Raw genomic sequence first — 12914 nt, 5'->3', positions numbered from 1 at the left:
CCTGGAGCCCAGAACAGATCACCTCAGCAGATCTTTCACCTCTCACCACAAGTGGTCCCCTTACACCAGTATAACCAGTACCATCTTCCAGTGGTGAGGGACTCTCCTCATAGACCTGGTCACAACCAAGCAAACCAGGAAATTTTAGCAGTTTTGCTTTCTATGCAGGTGCAGCCCTGGCTCACTCACAGATGCTTACAGCTCCATTGGACAAGGCACCTATTCTATGCATTTCCCCCTCATTCCTCTCATGCACAAAGTCTTATTCAAGATCAAGCAGGACAAAGCAAATGTTATTCTTATAGGCCCCAGCATGACTACGACAGGACTGGTTCATCACTTTATAGGACATGTCATTAGCAACCCCGAGCTACTCCCTCCTCTTCCAGACCTGATCTTGCAAGATCACAGCCCATTGCCCCACCCAAACCTCAAGGCTCCATGGTTAAACCCAATGGAGCTGACCTGTTCGCACCAAGTCCGCCAGGTATTGCTAGGTAGTAGAAAACCCATCTACTAGAGTAACTTTACCTCGCCAAGTGGAAGCATTTCTCCATATGGTCATCTCAGCAAGGCCTTTCACACCCACTAGGTCACCTCTTCACTCCATGCCAGTGTATCTGCTTCATCTGAAACAGCAGGGCATAGCCATTTAGTTGATTAGGGTGCGCCTAGCAACCATCTCCACCTTCTGGTGGACGGTAGGTTGTTTTTTTTCACATAAAATGTCTATTCACTTCCTGAAGGGCTCAGAGAGACTATACCTACAGATTTGTGAACCCATTCCACCGTGGGACCTAAATTTGGTCCTGTCAGGACTCTCAGACCTTCCCTTTGAGCCTCTGGCATCATGCTGCTTGTCATACTTCTCCTGGAAGTTTGCCTTCCTAGTGGCGATTACCTTAGCCAGGAGGGTCTCAGAGATCAGGGCCCTTACATCAGAAACCCCATATACAGTGTTCTTTAAGGACAAGGTACAACTTCACCCCAGTTCCGCATTCCTCCTGAAGGCTGATGTGGTTAGGTCCTATGGTGTTGCTATGTATTTTTCCCTCTTAGTTATTCGCTTAGCTTCCACTGTACCACTCAGGAAGTTTTATTATTTTTTTCTTTTCTTCACTTACCATACAAACTTGTTCTATTTAGATTTGTTTTTAATTAAAACATTTTCAGTTAAATTCACAAAGGCATACACTCGAAGAGCTGACGTGCAACAAGCACAAATACAGATTATTACTAATGGTGGTGACATTTCAGAGCTGACCAAGCTCTTGGTGCTGTGGTAGACACAAAATACAGAGCTGTGGTATCCAAGAGATTATAGTGCAACATAAATTAATCCTGTGAACGGTATCATTCCAGTGTCCATGCAAACTGTGCTCCATTCTCAAAGCTCTCTCTCTCTCTCTTTCTCTCTCACACATACACACACAAAACAGGGTTCAGAAAAAGTCTTGTTCAACGAGGAAAAGCAAATGAGACACACAAATCTCCCAGCAGGGCCACCCAGAGCCCACCCTGTGAACTTTGCCCTGTAGTAAAATTTACTTTAAATGCTGAAGACTTGAGACATACACATTATTCTAAAAATTCAGTTAAGAATGTCAAAGAACAAAATATTAATGGGCTAAGTGGCTAAGCATCTTCATAGTTCATACCTCAATTTATTCAATTCCCTTAAAGAAGTAAGAAACTGATTTTTTTTTCGGGTTAATTGAAAATTATACTCTGTACTGGGTTTTATTCTATTAGCAGTAGTACTAGCAAACTTCTATCCTAGCTTCTTTTCTATTATCTGTTACTAGATGATCAGTTAGATCAGGATAAGCCAGGAGAATATGCAGATTTCAGTTGCAGACCTCACTTTAATGATACCCAGAAACTGAAGGTAGCACAGAATTTGGTAGCGCACACATTAAGCTGCTGTATCTACACTAGTACTCTGTGATCTGCACTGGCTCCCTGTGATGGCCTAGTCTATTGTCGCATATTTGTGATCTGTGGAAGTGTTATCGCTGGCATCTTCTCATTAAATAATGAAGAGCACAGCTCAACACAGATTCAGAGTGATGTGGATTGCTTGGTGAACTTGGCATAAGCAAACAGTATGTGTTTGGCTATGGCTAAATGTCAGTCTTTACAACTAAGAACAAAGAGTGCATGCCATTCTTACAGGATGTGGGACTTTAGCCAGGGAAGCAATGACTGAAAAATATGTGAGGGTTGTGGTGGATATCAGCAGACCATGAGCTCCCAGTGTGATGGCATGGCCAAAAGAGCTAATGTGATCCTGGAATGTATAAACGGGAATTTTACCTCTGTATTTGGCACTGGTGCAGCTGCTGCTGAAATACTGTGTCCAGTTCTGATGCCCACACTTCAAGAAGAATGTTGATAAATTCGAGAGAGTTCAGAAAAGAGGCATGAGAAGTTTTAAAGGATTAGAAACTTGAAGAGCTCAAGCCCTTTAGCTTAACAAAGAGAAGGTGACAGGGTGACTTAATTACAGATTGTAAATGGGGAACTTGAAAGACTGCCATAAAAAATATGGAGAAAAGGTGTTCTCTCTTTCCACAGAGAGCAGGACAAGAGGCAATGGGTTCAAACTACAGCATAGCAGATTTAGATTAAATCTCAGGAAAAACTTCGTAACTGTAAAAACAGTAGGACAGCTGACCAGACTGTCTCAGGAGGTTGTGGAAGCTCCCTCACTAGAGGTTTTCAAAAGAAGGCTGGGTAGCCTCCTGTCTTGGATGGATTAGACCAGTGGTTCCCAAACTATGGTTCCTGAACCCTTGGGGGTTTGCAAAATGTTACAGGGGGATCTCGGAAAAAATTCCATAATGGCAGAAGAAAAAGTGCATGCCAAAACAGAACCGTATTGTGGCCAGTGTAGCAGCGTTAACACCCCTCAGTTAGTCAATAGTCATTCTCTGTGGCATGCTGTTTTACTCCAGTGAGACGTGAGCGAATCTTCTCATTTACTAGTTTGTTCATTTGTTAGCATTCTCAGCATTTGAACTGTTGTATACCCAATAATGGAAAAGTGGCTGAAAACAGAATTTGTAAAGACATGAGAAAACAAATGTTTGACATCAGCTAGTGTTTTGTCAAGTCCAAAGTGTTGAAATCTAAGCCAAATGATCATGATGATCCAGAAAAGTCGCTTATGAAGAAAAGAAAATATGATGACAATTATGTAAAATATGGCTTTACATGCATTGGTGATCAAGAGTGTCCAGAATCACAGTGCCTAATTTGTGGTGATGTTCTAGCAAACAGCAGTCTCAAACCTCCTCTACTTCAGCACCGCTTAGAAATTAGGCACCCTGCACAACTTGACAAGCCTGTTAATTGTTTTCAAGCGAAAATTAGCCAAGTAGAAAAATTACATTACCAGTTTTGTATCCAAAGCAAGTACTGGTATCGAAAATGCACTTGAAGCATCGTACCAAGTGAGCTACCAAGTAGCAAAAGCATCAGAAGCCCATAGCATAGCAGCAAGCTTGATTGGTCCATTTTTAAAAGACCTAGTTCATTGCATGCCCAGAGAAAAGGCTGCAAAAAGGATTGACATAGTATCTTTGTCCTATAATACTTTGTTGCAAAGAGTAATGACATGTCAGATAATGTAGAAACCACAATTGTACATAGAATGAAAAATAGTCCATATTATGCTACAAATTGGATGAATCAACTGATGTTGCTAATCTATCTATTTTGCTAGTGTTTGTACATTATGGGAATGAAGGTATGGTTGAAGAAGACTACTTGTTTTGCTGACCATTGAAAGAATGTACAACTGGTACTTCTGAGGGCATTCTGCACCAAAAAAAATTAAAATATGCAAAAAATAGAAATTTTGTGCACAATATTTTAAAATTCTGCAAGTTTTATTTGTCAATAAATAAATGCAGAGGCTCCACCCTGGCAGTGTGGAGCACAGGCCTCTGGCTTGCTAAAGGTGGGAGATCATTGTGCTGCCCCACCCTCCACCCCTGGGACATGGACTCAGCGGTGAGGCTTTGCCGGACCCGACCCTGACACAGCACAAGGCCTGGACCTTCCCCAGAAACACCCTGGGACCCTGCGCCCCTGCACCAGATGTGAGGCAGGCAGTTTCAACCAGACAGGATCCAAGTGTAGGGGGATCCAGGTGTGGGGTGACAGGATTCTGTGTGGGACAATCTGGGTGCAGGCAGCTCAGTGAGGGGGGTCTAGGTGTGGGAGGATCTGGATGCACAGAGGCTTGCATGGGGTTCCAGGTGCAGGGGCAATTGGGACTCTGCAGGGGCTTCCAGGTGAAGGTGGTTGGGGCTAAGCAGAGGGGTCTGAGTATGGGGAGGTCTCAGTATGGGGGGTCTGGATGCTGGGGGAGTGGGGCTTGGTGGTGTTGGGGCCTGGATGCAGCTAGGTGGGGGTCTGCATGAGGGGGCTCAGGGTAGTGCAGGAGATGGGGATTTGAGTGCAGGGAGCTCAGTGGGGGTGGTCAGCGCAGGGGTGGGGGTCTGGGTGCAGAGGGCTAAGAGTTGAGATGCAGTGGGGTAGGGTTCAGGTATGGAAGGCTAGAGGGGTTCTGGATGTACCCAGTGAGGCTTGGCTGGCGTGTCTGGGTATGGGAGGTCCGTATGCACGGGGGGTTGGGTGGATAGGAGAGAAACTTCCCATACAGTAACTCCTCCCGCCACAGTTGAGGAGTGATGGCAGGAAGCAGAGGAGGATGCTGAGCTTCCTGCTACTGGGGAAGGTTTCAAGGGGGGTGGGGATCTGACACAGCCCCAGACAGTCCTTGCAGGGGAAGAGGAAGTCCTGTCCTCTCCTGCCTCCAGCCTGCCGGGACTAGTAGCTGATCCCGGCTCAGAGTAGGAGCCACTGGATGGGGTGTCCCTAGCCCTGTGGCGATTTAAGGCTCCACTGGCTGGTCCGGGTCCCTGAAACAATGTACCTGCTCTGCTAGGCAATGGTGTATGACTGCTCTTACAGCTTCCCTTTGTTTCCCTGTCAGAGAGTAATTTTTCTGCAGGAAAGCAAAGAAATCTGCAGGGGACATGGAGTCTGCACACACGCAGCGGTTCAGAATTCCCCCAGAAGTAAACTGGAGAAGATATCTTCAATCTGACTAATTAATATTTTCAAGAAAAGGAAATAGATTGGTCTTGTTGCCTACGCATTTGCACTGATGGGGCCACATCAATGACAGGGAAGTATACCAGATTTGGAGCTTGAACAAAAAAAGGTTGCATCACACGTCTCTTGGACTTCTTGCAGTATCCCTAGATAAGCCCTCATGGCAAAATGTATGCTTGAGGGACTGAAAGAAGTGCTGGATAATGCAGTTAAAATGGTGAATTTCATAAAATCATGGCCAACAAATTCCAGAATATTTCATGTACTTTGTGAAAAAATGGGTAGTGTATACAATTGTATGTTGACCCATACCGAAGTTAGATGTCCCTCCCCGGGGCAAAATCATTGTGCACTTTTTTGAACTTAGAATGGAAATCCTAGGGTTTTTTTCAACAGCCACCCTTTCCACCTTGCTAGCTGTATGAAAAATCATTTCTGGTTCCAGAACCTGCCTTATTTAGCAGACATTTTCTTGAGGATTAATTACCTACATTTATCTTTTCAAGGCCTCAATATAGTAGTTTTCAGTGTGCAAGACTGAGCTGAATCCATGATAGAGAAGTTGCAGTTCTGGGAAAGGTGTTTGGAAAACAATCAAACTGAGTGTTTCAGTACTCTTCATGACTTCCTGGCAGAACATAAGTGCACTAAAACCAGTATAACTACACACCTAAAAGGACTCTGCACAATGTTCAGGGAATATTTCCAGCTTGTCAAGCGATAATGATTGGATTCGCAACCCCTTTGATGATACCACTTTCTCAACACAGATATTGAGCACTGGGAAAAAAGAGAAATGGATTGACATTTTCCTGTGATTATGAACTGAAAAGAAGTTTCAGAAGTCGTTCATTGATCAACTTTTGGCTGAGTTAAAGAAACTTAAGTAGGCTGCTATTGTTGTTTTTTAAATTATTGTTTAAAAAAAGTTTAAGCTTGTTGAAGTCGTGTGTTGTTTGCCTGAATTGTTCAAGACCCGAATGCTTGTAGTCGGAGGAACTCTTTATTTGAGTTGGCTTCTTAAATACCTTCATGCTGTTTCATGTCTAATACGCCTAGATGAAACATGTAGGAGCCTTGTCCTATAACAGGCTTAATCAAAGTGATACGAGCAATAAAAGTGAAATCATGGAAGAGTGTTGCCATTTTCATAATGTAATAACAATAATGTAATAATAGTGTGTAATAAACATGTCATTAAAATAAACAAATTTTATATTTCCAGGATCACTGCTTTAATAATTTGTGCTCAGGGAAGGGAGAATATCTCAAAATACTCATTTTTAGAAGGGAGTTCACGGGTTGTTAAAGTTTGGGAACCACTGAATTAGACACAACAGATCCTGCATCGTGGCAGGGAGTTGGACTAGATGACCCTTAGAACACAAGAATAGTCATACTGGGTTAGACCAAAGGTCCATCTAGCCCAGTATCCTGTCTTCCAACAGTGGCCAATGCCAAGTGCCATAGAGGGAATGAACAGAACAGGTGATCGACAAGTGATCCATGCCCTGTCACCCATTCCCAGCTTCTGGCAAACAGAGGCTAGGGGCACTATCCCTGCCTATCCTGGCTAATAGCCATTGATGGACCTATCCTCCATGAATTTATCTAGTTCTTTTTTGAACTCTGTTATAGTCTTGGCCTTCACAACATCCTCTAGCAAGGAGTTCCACAGGTTGACTGTGCATTGTGTGAAGAAATACTTCCTTTTGTTTGTTTTAAATCTGCTGCCTATTAATTTCATTTGGTGACCCCTAGTTCTTGTGTTATGAGAAGTAAATAACACTTCCTTATTTACTTTCTGCACACCAGGCATGATTTTATAGACTGCTATCATATCTCATCTTAGTCATCTCTTTTCCAAGCTGAAAAGTCCCAGTCTTATTAATCTCTCCTAATATAGAAGCTGTGCCATACCCCTAATAATTTTTGTTGCCCTTTTCTGAACCTTTTTCATCTACACTCAGTATTCAAGATGTGGGCATACCATGGACTTGTATAGAGGTAATATATTTTCTATCTTATTATCTATCCCTTTCTTAAAGATTCCAAACATTCCATTTGCTTTTTTGACTGCTGCTGCACATTGAGTGGATGTTTTCAGAGAACTATCCACAATGACTCCAAGATCTCTTTCTTGAGTAGTAACAGCTAATTTAGACCCCATTATTTTATATGTATAGTTGGGATTATGTTTTCCAGTGTGCACAGAGAGATGAAGTGATTTGTTCAAGGTGACCCAGCAAATCAATGGCAGAGAGGGGGGATGACTAGATTCTGTGAAGCAATGACATGGAAAAAGACTCAGGAGAGCATGGAAGAAAATCAGCGGAACCTGATCTCCCAATGCAAAGCTGTGGCGAAAAGGCCTAATTAAATTCTTGGGAATATGAATAAGAGAATATAAATTAGGAGTAGAGAGGTTATATTACCTCTGTATTCAGCATTGTTCCAACTGCTACTGAAATACTGTATCCACATCTGGTATCCGCACTTCATGAAGGACATTGAAAAACTGTAGTCTGTGAAGCAGAGCCAAGAGAATGACTAAAGGACTAGGAAACACACCTTACTATAAAACAGACTCAAGGAGCTCAGCCTATTTAGCTTATCAAAGAGAAGGTAAAGAGGTCTGTGACAGGATTCCCGGGGTGCAGCCTGGGACCATAGGACCACTGTGCCCCCTTAACTCCCCAGCCTGGGCTGACTCTGAAAATGCCTTGCTCGTGACCAGTAGCAAACCCTCCATGTACTGTTGTTACTCAGCACAATCGCATTTGGAGCCTCACCGCCATCTAGGGTGCATGAATGCTCCTAGAGCCACTCATGAATCATACAGGGAAAGGCACCAAACAAACCCCCTCAGCTCCCAGCACTGTATCTCAGGAATATATTGTCTTGAACTGCTCAAGATGGGCTATGCAAATTTATTAATTGGTTCATCAGTTAAAAGTGGATAAACACTAGCCTTTGCAAACCTGAGCAGTTTTGCCATGCACTTCATACAAACTCACTGGTAAAAATAAACAGTTCAACAAATTTATTGACTACAAAAGACAGATTTTAAGTGATAGGCAAAAAGTCAGAGTTACCAAAATAAAATAAAATATAAGAAGACAGTCTAAACTCTCAACCCTATTAGACTGGGCAACATCTAGATTAGGGTTCTCAAACTGGGGGTGGGGACCCTTCAGGGGGTAACAAGGTTATTACATGGGGGGGTTGCAAGCTGTCAGCTTCCACCCCAAACCCCACTTTGCCTCCAGCATTTATAATAGTGTTAAATATATAAAAAGGTGTTTTTAATCTATAAAGGGGGGTCACAGTCAGAGGCTTGCTGTGTGAGAGGGGTCACCAGTATAAAAGTTTGAGAACCACTGATCTATATTAAGCAGTTTTTCTCACCCCACCGGATATTGCAGTCCTTAATACACAGGTTTGTCCCTTAAACCTGGGCCAGCCTCCTCTGTCAGAGTCTTCAGCCTTCTGGGTGTCTTGGTTGCTTGCAGCATAGGTGGGGGCATGAGAAAGGTGAAGCATCTGTTTTATACACTCAGTCTCATGTGCTTGGGGAACACATGTCCAAGCATATCTGGGGGGGCATTGTTGAGTCTCCAGGCAAGGTTGAGCAATTCCCCTGGTGTGATCCCATGCCAGTGAGTCATTGAATTGTAGCTACCTTGCTGGACAATGACTCTTGATGGCTTGATTGACAGCCCACCCAGGCATTGGTTACTTTCCTTGCTGTTGCCTCTGGGGAGCTAATATCTGGCTGGTTCCCCAACTTGCAGCACGTTTTAGTGACAACCATACAACACAATTCTCATAACTTCATATGCATTAATGATATACATATATGGATACAGAAATGACTTTCAGCAGATCATAATCTTTCTCCTGATACATTACAAGGCATGCTTTATATGTAATATCACAATTATATACAGATGAGGAATATGGGGGTTACAAGACACTCCCCAAGGTATACTTTGTCACAGGGTCATTTGGTCACACTCGCTAAGTATCTACATGTAGAACATACATTTGATAGTAAAGGGTTCTTCAGTCTAGCAAACAAAGGTATAACAAGATCCAATGGCTGAAAGTTGAGGCTAGATAAATTCAGACTAGAAACAAGCCAAAGATTATTAACAGTGAGGGTAATTACGCATTGGAACAGCTCATCAAGGTTATGGTGGATTCTCCTTCACTGGAAAACTTTAAAAAATATATGCTTTAATTCAGCCACAGCTATTGACTTGAGGTAGGAATTAATTCAGGGAATTCCTACAGCCTATGTTTTTCAGGCGGTTAGATTAGATGTTCACAAACTCACCTGGACATAATATCTATGAATCCATAATGCTTCAGCATGTTGTTGATCTGTGCTGTGCTACTATAGGGTGTTGTCTGTTGCATGAGACATAAAACACAGGCCCTGCCTACTACTGATCAAAAGTCCCATTGCAATGTTCACAAGAGAAAGGGTATTAATCCCAGTATTCTTCAAATTCCAACAGTGTGGGAAGGAGTAGCTCAGTGGTTTGAGCATTGGCTTGCTAAACCCAGGGTTGTGAGCTCAATCCTTGAGGGAGCTGCTTAGGGATCTGGGGCAAAAATCAGTACTTAGTCCTGCTAGTGAAGGCAGTAGGCTGGACTCAATGACCTTTTGAGGTCCCTTCCAGTTCTAGGAGATTGGTATATCTCCAATTATATTTTATTTATATTATATTTATTAACATAAGTAAACTACATTCTGCTCAACTAAATTCCACTCTGTAATTAGATGAAGACATTGTTTCTGTCCTCTCCTAAAACAGTTATATACTGATGCTGGCATAAAACCGCTGTGCTATCAGGCTCAAGGATAGCTGCATTTCAGTGTCTGGCAATCCTAATGAAAATGTACTATATAATTTAACATGCCACATGTAGGGCCCTACCAACTTCACAGCCATAAAAAACAAGTGCAATCTAGTCTTGTGTGCTTTTACCCTATACTACACAGCTTTCACAGGGGAGACCGGCATTTCTCAAATTGGGGTCCCAGGGGGGGTCACAAGGTTATTTTAGGGTGGTTGCAGTATTGCCACTCTTCTATGCTGCCTTCAGAGGTGGGCAGCCAGAGAGTGGCAGCTGTTGGACCAGCACCCAGCTCTGTAGGCAACACCCTGCCAGGAACAGCACAGAAGTAAGGGTGGCTATACCATACTGTGCCATCCTTAATTCTGCACTGGTGATGGCAGTGGCTCTGCCTTCAGAACTGGGCTCCTGGCCAGCAACCACCACTCTCCAGCTGTGAAGGCAGAGCTGCTGCCAGCAACAGTGCAGAAGTGAGGGTATCAGTACTGCAATACACCCCCAACTCCTTTTTGGGTCAGGACCCCTACAGCACTGTGACATTTCAGATTTAAATAAGTGAAATCATGAAATTTACTATTTTAAAAATTCTATGACCATAGAATATCAGTGTTGGAAGGGACGTCAGGAAGTCATCTAAGTCCAACCCACTGCTCAAAGCAGGACCAATCCCCAGACAGATCTTTACTCCAGTTCCCTAAACAGCCCCCTCAAAGATTGAACTCACAACCGTGGGTTTAGCTGGCTAATGCTCAAACCACTGAGCTATCCTTCCCCCATAAAATTCACAAAAATGGACCATGAATTTGGTAGAGCTCTAGCCATATGGCCTGAAGTCCTGTAGCGTAGGGAGCTCACTATTGACACCTATTGGTGAATAGAGAGCAGAGTGAGCAAGAGCTGCTTGAGAACTACATATGAGAGTGAGCTCTCTGCCAGCATCGCTTGGTGAGCAAGAGAATATGACTGAATGAAGCTTTATTTGCATTGTGAAAGTTTGGGGCCTTTGGTTTATAATACAGTCGTGGCTTTGTTGCAGATCTTTTTTGGGGGGGGAGGGGCAATAAAATATTGTTGTCCCTATTGTGAAATGAAAGGACACGAGAGCTACATCAAATGTACCTGGGGTGAGGAGGGGGGGGCTCAACCTGACTAAAGTCTGCAATCAGGTTAGGACGCATGGACAGGACTAGTGACAGGTGCCACCAGTGCTGACCTATGTTCCCTGTAAGCTGTGTGCTTAGGCAGCTGCCCAGGAGAGATTTAAGTGCCACCCAGCTGATAGCAGAATGCACACAGCCAGCAGCATGTGTTCAGGTGCCCTCTTCACGTTGTTGTGTTCCGTCCTGCAGCTGCTCCCGGGACCCTCCTGTTGGCTGTGCAGAACTGAAGGGGGTTGAGGGAGGGAGCTGAGGTCAGGGTATCTCCCTCCCCCCCACGCCTATACCCCATCTCTGCAGGGTAGAAGGAAGAACCTGGCTCAGAAGGACTTAGACCTGCTATGGGCTGAATGGTGAGTGTCTGAGTGCCTTTCTTAAAGAGAGAGTGCACCGTTTCTGAGATTTCCCCAGCAGCCAGCTCACACTGTCTCTCTCTCTCCCCCTCCCCATGTACCCGCTCTCTGCAGCACAGGGAAGGGAAAACAACAGGGCTCAGGACAGCGCAGGAGAGCTTTCAGTGAGTGTCTTGAAGAGCTAGCATACGGTTTTCCCCAGCAGCCAGCACATACACAGGCCTGGTCTACGCTGTGGAGGGATTGAGCTAAGATATGCAACTTCAGCTATGAGAGTAGCGTAGCTGAAGTTGACGTATCTTAGATCTACTTACCGCCCGTCCTCATGGCATGGGATCAACAGCAGTGGCTCTCCTGTCGATTCCACTTCCACCTTTCACCCTGGTGAAGTTCCGGAGTCAACAGCAGAGCATTTGGGGATTGATTTATCGCATCTAGCTGAGACACAATAAATTGATCCCCGATAGATCGATTGCTACACGCTGATCCGGTGGGTAGTGTGAACATACCCATGGAGGCTTTCTGTGTGTGTCTCTCACACTCAGACACACAATGTCTCTTTCACATACGCACATACTTGTATTGTTCTTACGTCTTGGTACTTCCTGCAATGCACATATATTCTCTGTAATTTTATTCTTTCAAAGTGTTATTTTAGTGTTTTGACTGGTCTATGCATTTCATAATTTTTATTTCTCTTACACGTACATTTAATTATTTGAGTAATGAGTTCTAAAATGCCTACCCTCTCCTGGGTAGAGTAATTATCCCTATGGCAACTTTTTAAAAATATATACTACATCTAGGGTTTTTTGTTTCTACTGGTGGTGCACATAGGCACATACTTCGGTGCACATAATAAAATTTATTTCACATATGGATGGAAAAAGACGGAACATTGGTGCTAATTGTGATCTATCCACCTACATATCATTTGTTAGAGGTGCTGTTGTATACTAATTATGAGTTCAACTGTTAAAAAAAAAATTGAAAGTTGGTAAGCTGTCATGATAACATCTGATAACAAATGATGGGGGAAGCATGAAGGGACACAGACTGAATTAGTCCACACAAAAAGTCCTACTGATATAACTCAAAGTCTGTGTTAAGATGATGTCTGATAAACAAGAAAAGTATGAAATCAGAAATAAGTGTGCCAAAATTGGTGTCTCAGAAATGAGGGCTAATTGGTGAAAAAAATAACAAGGTGATGGGCTATACTGCTCACCAGTCTCCTTGTGGGTCCTTCAAAAAGAGACCTTAGGGAGAAAAATTGGTTACCGGAGTGAGGTTCACCATCATGGCAACCTCCACAACCAGCTCCTGGGACCGTGGGCCTTTGTCACCCTAATCCTGAGGAGAGATGTCCTGACCAGGTCAGAGAGAGGGACCCAGATGACATCATTACCTC

Source organism: Chelonoidis abingdonii, chromosome 8 (genome assembly GCF_003597395.2).
Source record: "Chelonoidis abingdonii isolate Lonesome George chromosome 8, CheloAbing_2.0, whole genome shotgun sequence".
NCBI lineage: Eukaryota > Metazoa > Chordata > Testudines > Testudinidae > Chelonoidis > Chelonoidis abingdonii.
The sequence above is the reverse complement of the archived record's forward strand: the minus strand, read 5'-3'. Positions refer to the sequence as shown.